This window comes from Periplaneta americana, chromosome 15 (genome assembly GCF_040183065.1).
Source record: "Periplaneta americana isolate PAMFEO1 chromosome 15, P.americana_PAMFEO1_priV1, whole genome shotgun sequence".
NCBI lineage: Eukaryota > Metazoa > Arthropoda > Insecta > Blattodea > Blattidae > Periplaneta > Periplaneta americana.
Window position 1 is genome coordinate 41,197,558 of NC_091131.1, and position 12,665 is coordinate 41,210,222.

The window sequence follows — 12,665 nt, forward strand, 5'->3', positions numbered from 1 at the left end:
AACATACAGCAGAGTCCGTATAGGTCAGTTTCTATCTGATGCTTTTCCAATTCACTGCGGGCTAAAGCAGGGAGATGCACTATCACCTTTACTTTTTAACTTCGCTTTAGAATATGCCATTAGGAAAGTTCAGGATAACAGGCAGGGTTTGGAATTGAACGGGCTACATCAGCTTCTTGTCTATGCAGATGACGTGAATATGTTAGGAGAAAATACACAAACGGTTAGGGAAAACACGGAAATTTTACTTGAAGCAAGTAAAGCGATCGGTTTGGAAGTAAATCCCGAAAAGACAAAGTATATGATTATGTCTCGTGACGGGAATATTGTACGAAATGGAAATATAAATATTGGAGATTTATCCTTCGAAGAGGTGGAAAAATTCAAATATCTTGGAGCAACAGTAACAAATGTAAATGACACTCGGGAGGAAATTAAACGCAGAATAAATATGGGAAATGCGTGTTATTATTCGGTTGAGAAGCTCTTGTCATCCAGTCTGCTGTCCAAAAATCTGAAAGTTAGAATTTATAAAACAGTTATATTACCGGTTCTTCTATATGGCTGTGAAACTTGGACTCTCACTCTGAGAGAGGAACATAGGTTAAGGGTGTTTGAGAATAAGGTGCTTAGGAAAATATTTGGGGCTAAGCGGGATGAAGTTACAGGAGAATGGAGAAAGTTACACAACACAGAACTGCACGCATTGTATTCTTCACCTGACATAATTAGGAACTTGAAATCCAGACGTTTGAGATGGGCAGGGCATGTAGCACGTATGGGCGAATCCAGAAATGCATATAGAGTGTTAGTTGGGAGACCGGAGGGAAAAAGACCTTTAGGAAGGCCGAGACGTAGATGGGAGGATAATATTAAAATGGATTTGAGGGAGGTGGGTTATGATGATAGAGACTGGCTTAATCTTGCACAGGATAGGGACCGATGGCGGGCTTATGTGAGGGCGGCAATGAACCTTCGGGTTCCTTAAAAGCCATTTGTAAGTAAGTTGTAAGTAAGTGGTCTTACTAATAAAAAGTGTAGGCTATAGTTTTTATACCAGACTTATGCACACTTAAGAGAGAAAACGTTACTAATAAACCATGCATAACCGAAGAACGTGCAGAGAGCCTGTAAAATGGGAATTGTTTTGCAGTATATACACGAAACCCCTTGTTTAAGCATTGTATATGGAGAAAAAAATGGCCGCCCCTCTAACAGCTGTTCGTATCGATTGTCATTTTATGATGATGGTTGCCTTGTAACCACAGAAGAACAAAACAAAGATCACAGAATATTTAGAACAATATTGCTATAGCCGTGCTCTTTGACCAAAATATAGTGTGATAATCGATCATGTCCAGTTTACTATCGATACTTAGCGCTGCACACTAGCGCGCACTACCGGTTGCAATAGAGAACCTCAGTTATTCTTTTACTGTTCGTAATTAAGTAATGACGAAACTTTGACGTAGCACTATTATACAGGGCGTATGTACTATTACTATTACTATTTTCTATTTATATTAATGATATTTCTTCTAATCTAACATCCTGCCGATACCATATTTATGCTGACGACATACAAATTTATCTGCATACTCGACCTAACTACATAAATGACGCCATAACTAAAGTTAATGTTGACTTGAATTCTATATCCATATGGTCGAAAACGCACGGACTTAATTTAAATGCAAGTAAATCGCAGGCAATCTTAATAGAACATCAAAGATCGAAGTGTGACAAACAAAATTTGCCACCGATAATTGTAAATAATACTACTATTCCATACAGTACGACTGTGAAGAACGTTGGTATTTATATGGATTGTCACCTGGAATGGAATGAACAAGTGAATCACGCTTCCAAAAAAATATTTTCCATTATTCACTCATTAAAGCGACTGAAGAACTTTCTTCCTGATAAATTAAAATTAATCCTTGTACAAACACTCGTGATGCCACACTTTGACTACTGCGATATTATATTAAGTAACCTAAATGCAAATTTGAGCAACAGGCTACAACGTGTGCATAATGCGTGCGTCCGTTATATTTGTAATATTCGTAAGTATGATCATGTTTCCCCGTCTTTCCAAACTCTGTCTTGGCTAAGGCTAAGCGATCGACGAGCCCTGCATTCTCTTGTTCTCTTATTTCAAATTCTGCGCACCGCTACCCCAATATATTTGGCTTCTCGTTTTCAAAATTTATCCGCATATCATCAGCTAAGTACAAGATCTCATTATAACAATTTACTCATTATACCCTACCACAAGACATCTTTATATTCTTCATCCTATACAGTTTCAGTTGCTAGAAATTGGAACTCGCTTCCGAGTGATATAAGGGGTTGTTGGACAATAGCTTCATTTAGGTCAAAATTACATAAATTCTTACTTAACAGATGAATTCCTGATTAATATTTGTTACTTATAATGAAACTAACATCTGTCCATTCTTATTATTATTATCTTTAATTTCTCTAAATAGATTTACAAAACCTCTAATGGCAATTACATTAATATTCTCATTATAGAAATAGAAATATATATATTCTCCCTGTAACATAGTCCTAGTAAGCTTGTATTAAATTAATTTTCATCATTTTACTAGCTATCTCAAATATTAAATTAATTATAATTCATTGAATTAAATTAGCTCATAAATTAAGTTACTACTTTACCTTATAGATTTATCTAAATTTAAATAAATGTGTAGTGAAGATTATTGCTGGAGAACCTTTTAAGTGTAGTGAAAATATTTGTAATTTAAATTTATGTATTGTATTGATTAAGGCTGATTGAGTGGAAGAGAAGGCCTTATGGCCTTAACTCTGCCAGCGAAAATAAAACATTATTATTATTATTATTATTATTATTATTATTATTATTATTATTATTATTATTATTATTATTATTATTATTATGTACTGATTATTAGTACATACTTGCGTAAGTGTTCTGCCCAAGGGCAGGTCTTTCACTGCAAACCCAGCATTCTCCAATCTTTCCTATTTTCTGCCTTCCTCTTTGTCTCATATGATCCATCGCCTATTATTTGATATCTTCTTCTGCCACGAAATCTTCTCCCGTTAACCATTCCTTCCAGTGCATCCTTCAGTAGGCAGTTTCTTCTCAGCCAGTGACCTAACCAATTCCTTTTTTTCTCTTTCTAAACACTTTCAGCAACATTCCTTCTTCACCCACTCTTTCCAACACAGCTTCGTTTCTTATTATGTCTGTCTATTTCACACGCTACTTTCTTCTCCATATCCACATTTCAAATGCTTCTATTCGCTTCTCTTCACTTTGTCGTAATGTCCATCTTTCTGCATCATACAATGCCACACTGCACACAGAGCACTTCAGTAGTCTCTTCCTTAGTTATTTTTACAGGGTTACTTTTTTTAATTTGGCCAGTTTATTGTCAACATATAAGAATCTAGCTTATATCAAATATATTATTTCAAACCTACATAACAGATTTGTTAACTTGATCGAAAATTTTATTTTGTATCATTATTTTTGTATCTAGACTTTCTTTACTTTTAAAAACCATATATAAAATATACTGGGTGTTCATTTCAAAGTGTGTCATGACGTCACTGTTGTGGGTCGGCGATTTGAAGCGAGTTTCAGCTTTTATGTCAGAGAAGTTGCCTATTAATCAAGGCGTTCAATCTGAACTTGAGAACGTGTATAGTATAACTTGAACGTCGTAGAAACAGATGGCGGTCTATAAAGTCTGTGTACTACCATAACCTCTTTCGAACTGTGTTTTGCTCGGGCAAGTCGTACGCAGGGTATTTATTATCATCGGTTGTGTACGGCAACATTCCACAATACAAATCAAATGTTCCGTGTCCATGTTGACCGTCGAAGTTAATGTCAGCAAATACGTAAGTAATCGCCTTAACTCTCTCCCCATATCCCGACAGTAAGAAAAAAACTCACCTCAGTACGTGTTTCCAAACAGTTCACATTCCTGCCACTACAGTCGTTACCGTACGTATCGGTAAGTACTCTTCAGAATGAACGCCGTACTTGCTAGGCAACTTCTCTGGCACATAGGTAATACGCCTCTGTGGAAGTGTAGGAAGATTGAATTCTCTAGGCCAGGCGTGGCGAGAACGTGACTCGCGAGACATTGTGGCTCGCAGTGCATTTCGCTTGCTTCTAACCTTCGCCAACCCCCACCCTCTCACTCACGAGTCAAACTCCGTTCCATTTGTATTTGTCTCTAACCTGCGAGTGGCATATGTCTCTCTCGAAACCATGTACGAAAGTTCCAAGTAGGATGGGAGGACGCATTTTTTGCTGTCAATATGATGAGAATATTAAATGTATTATTTGTTCACAAGTATTACGAGGAAAACGGTTGTATAACATAAAACGGTATTATACTACATGTTACTGATGAAACATTAAAAGGTTAAGTGTTATTGTTGTTGTTATCATCTATCATCATCATCAGCATCATCATCATCATCTCTGTTCGTCTGTACGACCCTTTTTCAGCAGATGTACGAATAATGCGGTTAGCTCTTCAATTTGAACTCACTGATTTACTATGTGAAGTCAAATGAAAGCTAGATGTAAGGACTTGACAAATGTTGAACTTTCAAATCTTTGCCAAAAAATAAATATCCGAAGCTTCGTTCTTTCGCTTGCTCTGTTGAAGTCATGTTCGCTACAACTTACGTTTTTTGAAAAATTATTTTCAACAATTAAAATAGTAAAAACCAAATTTAGATAACGACTGACAGACAAATACCTTCGTGATCAACTATGACTGGCAGTAAGTGACATAATTCCTGATTTTGAAACTCTGTCGCAGAGACATTCTGAAGACAGTTAATTTTAGGTGTGATATTGTTCATTTCTTTCTTCGTTACACGTACTAAACATTAGTTTGTAGCCTTGTACTGTATAAAATTATATTTAAGTGCTTGACGTAGGGAAAATGAAAATCCGTTAATAAGTCAGACAATTGCTTCACTTCCCCTTCGGTTGTCCGCCTCCCTCCATAGGTGCTATGCACGTTGCAGGTTACACAGTGGCTCAGCGCACGATTGCATTTTCGCCACAGCTGCTCTAGGCTCATCGACTAGCCACATGACGGCATACAGCGAGCCATGACACACTTTGAACTGAACACGCAGTATATATCGCTCTCTTTTTCTCTCTTTTTGAGTTTGTTAAAAAGTATTTTAAGTAAAATATTTAAAATCAGTCTTACTAATAAACCGTGTATAGTTTTTATACGAGACTTATGCAGAGTTGAGACAGAAAACGTTACTAATAAACCGTGAATAAGCTATGGACGTATAAACAGGCTGTAACTATCCAATGGGAATTGCTTTGCAGTAGTTATATACACGAAACCCCTTGTTTAAGCGTTGTATATAGGGAAAAAATGGCCGCCTCTCTAACAGCTGTTCGCATCGACTGTCATTTTATGATGATGGTTACCTTGTAACCACAGAAGAACAAACCAAAGATCATAGAATTATTAGAATAATATTGCTGTAGCTTGTACTCTTTGACCAAAATGTAGTGTGGTAATCGATCAGAGCCAGTTGTACTATCGATACTTAACACGCCACACTAGAGCGCTCTACCGGATGCAATAGAGAACCTCAGATATTCTATTACCTTTCGTAATGAAGTAATGACGAATCTATGACGTAGCTGTGTAACAGTTGTACTGTTATACACTACGTATGTAGTGATTATTAGTAAGGAATTTACACACGACTTCTAAACGAGCTACTCATTGTATAAGTATAAGACAGTTAAACGTCTGTATATAGAGTTTTTATTAGTAAGACCGTTAAAATATATTTAGATATTTGTAGTTTGTTCATTGTGTTCTTGTTAGAATTTTGTTGTCATACGAGTATCATCTCCAAATAGAATGCAATTTATAGCTATACTCTGAAAGTCAATTTAAAATTTCATAATGCAAGTCTCTTATGACCTTGTCAATATAAAAGTTAAAAATTGACAGGGGATTTAAGGAAATCCCAATGATTGCGTGTAACGCGTATATTGGAATTAAAGTAAGAAAAGACAATATGTAATTGGAGAGTGTGATCCCAAAACGCGTTAAGTCCATTTTTAGGAAAGAACTTGTCCAGTTTTTCTTATCCACCGGTCTACGGACTTAGCGAGTATTCAAGTGACATACATAATAACACAAACTTTTAAACAAGAATTGGCTTTGTTTTGGAAGAAAACAAGCTTAAAACATGACAGAGGTATCAAATATAATCATTAAGGAGCGGATTCCTATGTAATTAAATATTCCTTTTGTGTGTGATAAAACACGATTAACAAAGTTAAAAATTCCGAACATGAAGTTTCAAGTTTAAACCCCGAATTTTATTTCACATAAAAACACATATTTTCACAAAAAAATTATGTAAATACATATTTTCAAGAAATCTATTATAAACACATAAATCTTGGAGTTTGTTTACTTAAATAATTTTTTTACAAGAACTTTTAAATATTTTAAAACTATATCAATTATATCACTCAGAAGTACGTTATCTTTTTAAGAATTCTTGGTTGCTTCGTGTTTCTAAGCGCTGTGTGGTGTATCCGTGATCCATTTTTGTAATAGTATCGCCTCACGTTCTGAGAACTGCTAGGCAGCATATCAGTGTTATTATTAGAGAATAAATTAACATGGACAAGGAGGAGAGATCTTGCAACACATAATTAGGAATGTTTATTGTTGCTGAAGATGATTTCATTACACGCTTTGTTTGTGAAACACAACAGATAAGAGCTTGGGTATGAACATTATTTAATTTAAACAAATCTCTCGCCTCTCGCTCATATCTATCAAGTAAGGCAATATATATTGTTGTGATTCCCTGTTATCGGGCTTCGTCAATCGATATCCTTCAAGATATACTGAAAGATGGTTGTTTAAAAACGATTTGGCTTTCCTATTAGCAAATCTAAGCTTTTTGTGTGACACCATAAAAAACTTGAAACATCCAAAAGCCTGTTGTCTGAAACAGGGAGGTGCATGCCGTGAATATTAAACTAGACTCGCTACCAGGTTCAGAAGTACAAGTACTAAGGGACAAATTACAGAATGTGTTTGGGAAAAACAGGGGATATAAAAAAATGTGTAAAGTTGCTCAAGTATTGGAGGGTGTGCCTGTAGGTGTTTGAGACATTCCTCTCTTTAAATATGCACGTCTAACGTCCTGTGATGTGGAAAGATTGTTTTCACAGTATAAATCGTTGTTCAGAGATAATCGGCATGCTTTTGTGATGGAGAATTTGGAGATGACCTTTGTTGTTCACTGCAATTCTCGGCCAAATACTAGCACTCAAGTGTGATTGGTGAGTACCTAGTAATATATATTTTTTTCAAGCAAAGTAAGGTATTTTTGTCATATTTAAAATAATATATATATATTTTTTTATTTTTAGCAAATATTTTCGTACTTTTTAGCACATAAAAAATAAATATATTTAAATTTTAGCACATAAAAATCCGCTCCCTAATAATCATATAAACCATAAAAATGACCAAAGGCCAAATGGACTGAATGAGGTTTTGGATCAAACTCTCCAATTTCTTTAACACTGTACTGTAGTGTGTTTTATTTGATATTCAGGTATATAGACTGTTTAACCCATATACGAATATTTAATTAATTAATGCAGTGATGTCAACGTATGCACTGTTCAGAGCACGTGTACGGCACGCAGGTACAAGTCACTGGTGAACACAAAGGTTGTACATTGAATATTGACGTAGAATTCTGCATTTAAGTTTCAGGCTGACTGGACTCTTGGCTTCTTATATAATGAAAGTTGAGGTGATACTCTTTGTTGGTTTGTGGAAATTATTTAGTTACAAAGACAAGCAGTGTCAAAAGTCTGAAATTATTAATTCATCTTCAGAATGATATATTCAAATAAGTTTGTTTTTATTGACATTAATACGTGGAAAACTTTGCATTATTAAGAAATGAAGTATGCGGAGACACTAAATAGAAATGATTCAACATAAATTAGAGCTCTTCTGTCGCCCCCATTCCGCAAATATAGGAAATTTCATTCATTCACCCATCAATTAATTCAGGGATATCAAGGTCAGAGCACGTGAAAGACTGTTACGTGCTATCAAGCGCTCACTGGTTCCAATGAATCTATTCTACAGGCAGTAGCGGTGAAAAAGAAGCGGTGAGCAAATTTAACTTTATTGGCCTACAACTGCAAGATGAATTAAATAGCTCTTCAGTAATGTATGTATGTATGTATGTATTTATTCACACTGCAATGGGTATATACCCGGTGGCAGTGGTAACTAATTACACTCAATAATGACAATAATAAACTGATTAATTAAAAATACAATTACTAATAACACTAATAATTAATACTAACAATAATTTATAATAATAATAATAACAGGGAATATCCTAAATTAAATGAAACGATCACTTAAAATAACATTTGAAATAAATCTAATTTGTATCTTAAAACTAAGAACGAACTAAAACCCATGAGTATGATATGTTCATATCTGCACAAGTATCTTTCAACATTACACCCATTTCGCTGTCAACTCACTCACTGCACTGGAACTATGACACATTTCACTGATTCTATCTTGATTTCACTAACACTTCAAAAACATTTCACTGTTCAAATACTTTGCACTGCCACTATAAACTATAAAGCTTCACTAACAGGAACACTTTTCACTTACACAAAACACTTCTCCGACACAACACACTTCACTGACACAACATAATTCTTCACTGATACAACACTTCAATAACAACATATCATTTACACCCTTCAAATACTGTGTATAATTACCGTCTATTAGTAAAGTCCTTAAGCCTATTTTTAAATACATTTTTGGTTGTTGGTAAAGCCTCTAGTAAGTCTGCAGGTAAAGCATTCCAGTCCCTGATAGTACGATTGAGAAAAGAAAACTTTCCAGTGTCCGTCCTCTGCCTTCTTTCCCTCAATTTATATGAATGGTCGTTCCTTGAAGAGTAATTTGGAGGCTGCAACCTATTTTTTATTTCTCTCCAGGCAGGCTCACCTCTGTATGTTTTGAAAAGTGCGCATAATCGAATTCGCTTTCTCCTGTCCGTGAGTGTGTCCCATTTTAATGGTGAGAGAGCCCGTTTTTTAATCTTTTCCAGTGCCTTAATATGTTCTAATCTGTAAGAATCCCAACATGCAGCACCATATTCCATTACTGGACGTACTAGTGATTTATATGCAATCTCTTTGGATTTATCAGAACCTTTTCTTAGTACCCTCATCACAAAGTGTAATGCTCTCCATGCTTTTCCCGCTGTGTCTGTAACGTGTTCCCCCCAGCCGAGATCGCTGCTGAATGTTATTCCGAGGTATTTATATTTGTTAACTTCCGGAATGGTTTCACCCCCTAACGTATACGATGCGACTATTTTATTTCTTTTCCTTGTAAAGCTGATGGATTTGCTCTTTAGAGAATTTATTTTCATTTTGTTGGCTATTGCCCAATCGTTTATTCTATTGATGTCATTCTGGAGAAGAGTATCTTCATAACTTTTTATTTCCCTGTATACCATACAATCATCCGCGAATAAGCGAACCCTAGACAAGATATTAACTGGCAGATCATTTACAAAAGCCAAGAATAGAAGAGGCCCCAAGACACTCCCCTGCGGGACCCCGGAAGTAATTTCAATGGATAATGTGTTACGCCCATACAAGAAAACAAGAAAAAAAGCATGTTTTGCGAGCGTGTGCCTATATAATAAATGGAACTAATTATAAAATAATAGGATACAACAAATAATAAACATAGCTTCTCCTTAACTTAAGCAGTTATACATAATGAGGCCTATAATTACCCTAATTATTATTTAACTGTTACATAATTATGTACCTACTACTTATATGAGCATAATCACACTTCTAGAAACAAGTTTAAATTCCTGACTCCTCTCGTAATTCAGAAGTGCTTTTTCTGCTTTTTGCCGACATCAGCTATCTTATGTCCAGTGAAATTTTGTTTTCTGCAGCAAAATAATTTCTAATGGAAGACCTGAATTGGCTAACATTCCAAGTCCATTGTAGTAAATTTTTCAGGACCGCAAAGAAACTGCTTGCATTATGAGCATTGAAATAAATATTTGTATGAACCAAAAACACAGGCTTAAAGTTGGACTTGGTGTCTTCTTTTTTTTTTTTTTTTACAGAATGATAGCCTGTGTAAAACATAAGTTGTTAGGTAAAAAGTCGAATTCGTTAAATTTTGGACTTGGAATATTTGAACCTTTGAAGCATAGTGGTTATTCAGAAGAACCACCGTTTTCTTTCTTTCAAAATTTTATGGCACAGATATTCCACCAAGGAACCACCTCTTGAGTATACATAGAGGTCCCATCTGTGTTTTGAAATTGTGTGCAGAGTTAAAATGTTGAAAAAAAATTGACTGAAGCTTTGATATGATCCATGATATGAAAAACATAAAAAATTAATTTGTGCTTCAAAGGGTTAAGGACAGTATGTCTCCTCCTTATTCTATACATCGCTGCTCTACTTAACCTATGCATGGGCAAACTTTACACCGCTACCCTTCTTTCGATGCGTTCTAGTAGGAAAAGAAAGTTAACCCTCGTACAGAACAATTTACTAGCCGATCACTTTAGCATATTTATGGGCTTGAATATGCATCACTAGAGTAGGGTAAGCATTGCTCAGTGACGGATTGTATGAGGCAGGCTCACCATGGAAAGTCGATAGCGCTACAATTTCCACAAAGCATAATAACTAGAATAATTTTGCGTTCAGGAATTAAACCATTATCACATTTTAATGTAAGAAGGCATTTTAGGCTACCCGTATCTTTTTTTTTTTTAATAGGTTATTTTAGGACGCTTTACTAACATCTTAGGTTATTTAGCGTCTGAATGAGATTAAAGTGATAATGCCGGTGAAATGAATCCAGGGTCCAACACCGATAGTTACCCAGCATTTGCTCATATTGGGTTGAAGGAAAATCCCAGAAAAACCTCAACCAGGTAACTTGCCCCAACCGGGAATCGAATCCAGGCCACCTGGTTTCGCGGGCAGACGCGCTAACCGTTACTCCACAGGTGTGGATAGCTACCCGTATCAATATTCTACAATATCATCATCATTATTTCCTTTAGGGAAGACGCGAATAACGAAGCAGAAGAGCTGAAACATATGTGATGATAAGCTTCCCGTGTAAATATTGCAACATTGTAGGAGTTAAGACCCATTCACAATGAAAATTAAACATAACCGTAAAATAAACACAGAAGTTTGCGGCCAGGTTACCAAATGGGATCATTCACAATGTTTTACATAAAAACTGATATTAACATTACCGTTAGACGTTAACATGAAAGTTTGCGAACTCCAAACTTTCATGCTTATGCTTACGTGATTTGCAAACAGAACACAATTGTGGAGCGCTGAAGTATATGACAGAATATGAGGAAATGGCATCGTTGTTATGTTTCCATGGTTACAAAATATGTTTGCGGTTATGTTTATGTTCCCATCGTGAACGATGGTATGACTTATTGATTTTACCGTAACGTTTACATTTTTAAGTTAACGCTTATGTTATGTTTAACTTTAATCGTGAATGAGCCTTTAGAAAAGACCTTACTATAATAATACCGGACAGCTGTATATTAGCAGCATTGACGTGAGTGCGAAATATCGCGGACCTGACATCTAGCGGAGCGGCGTGGAATTACGTCCACAAATATAAATATTTAACATGGCGGGATTCGGACTATTGTTTAAAACGAGAAAATGTGGAATAATATACGAGACATTTAAGAAATGTTGAGTAGTATTAAATTGAATGTAACATTATTCTTTTGTATCAAAGCTGAATATTATAAGAAATATTGCGCACTTCGTATTACTTTCCGTAATTAATTGTTGCGTATTTTTTCTTTGCTTTAGTGAGACAAAATTAATTTTGACATTAAGATGCTCGTCATAATTAGTAAAAGCATGTGGACAACAATAACCTTAAAATTTTCAATACATTTTAATTTCTATTGATTTATTAGGCTTAAATAAAAAAGCTACTTTTTATTGTTCTATCAACACAGAGACAAAGACATTAGGCCTAATAAAGAATGTTGTTGACTCATGTTTTATGATCTCTCGGAAATCGAAAGTACGAATTGGAGCAATTTGTAATGCTGTAATTGTAGCAATTATAAACAGCACACATACACCCTGACATTTTAACACAGCACTAATTAATAAAACTATTAACTAGCCCAGCAACAATATACATTGCAGTTGATTACAGCTTGTTTCGTGGGTTTCACCACACCGGTCGCCTAGGTAGCAACACCAGCGTCGTTCCCGCGTAGAACTGCTAGCTGTTCGGTATTATTATAGCAAGGTATTTGCCTTTAGCTGCCGAATTTTGCAGTAAATTCTAACAAATATGAAGCTCTAATGTGGCGGTGTGCTCTATTGTAGCAGCGACAAAATACGCCCTAAGAAACTCAATTTATTTTACACTTTAAGTAATTATCGAGATATAGTAACAATGGAATAGTAGAATAATTAATGAAGTTTGATACTGAAACTCGATTAGAATTCAAAATAGCAATTTTCTTTG

The 12,665-nt window shown here is 35.4% G+C and overlaps 1 protein-coding gene across 2 annotated transcripts in view; it reads right to left on the bottom strand.

Moving 5' to 3' along the window:
- Positions 1-12,665, bottom strand: part of LOC138714812 (uncharacterized) — a 480,985-nt gene that overhangs the window by 359,278 nt on the left and 109,042 nt on the right. The window lies entirely within an intron of this gene.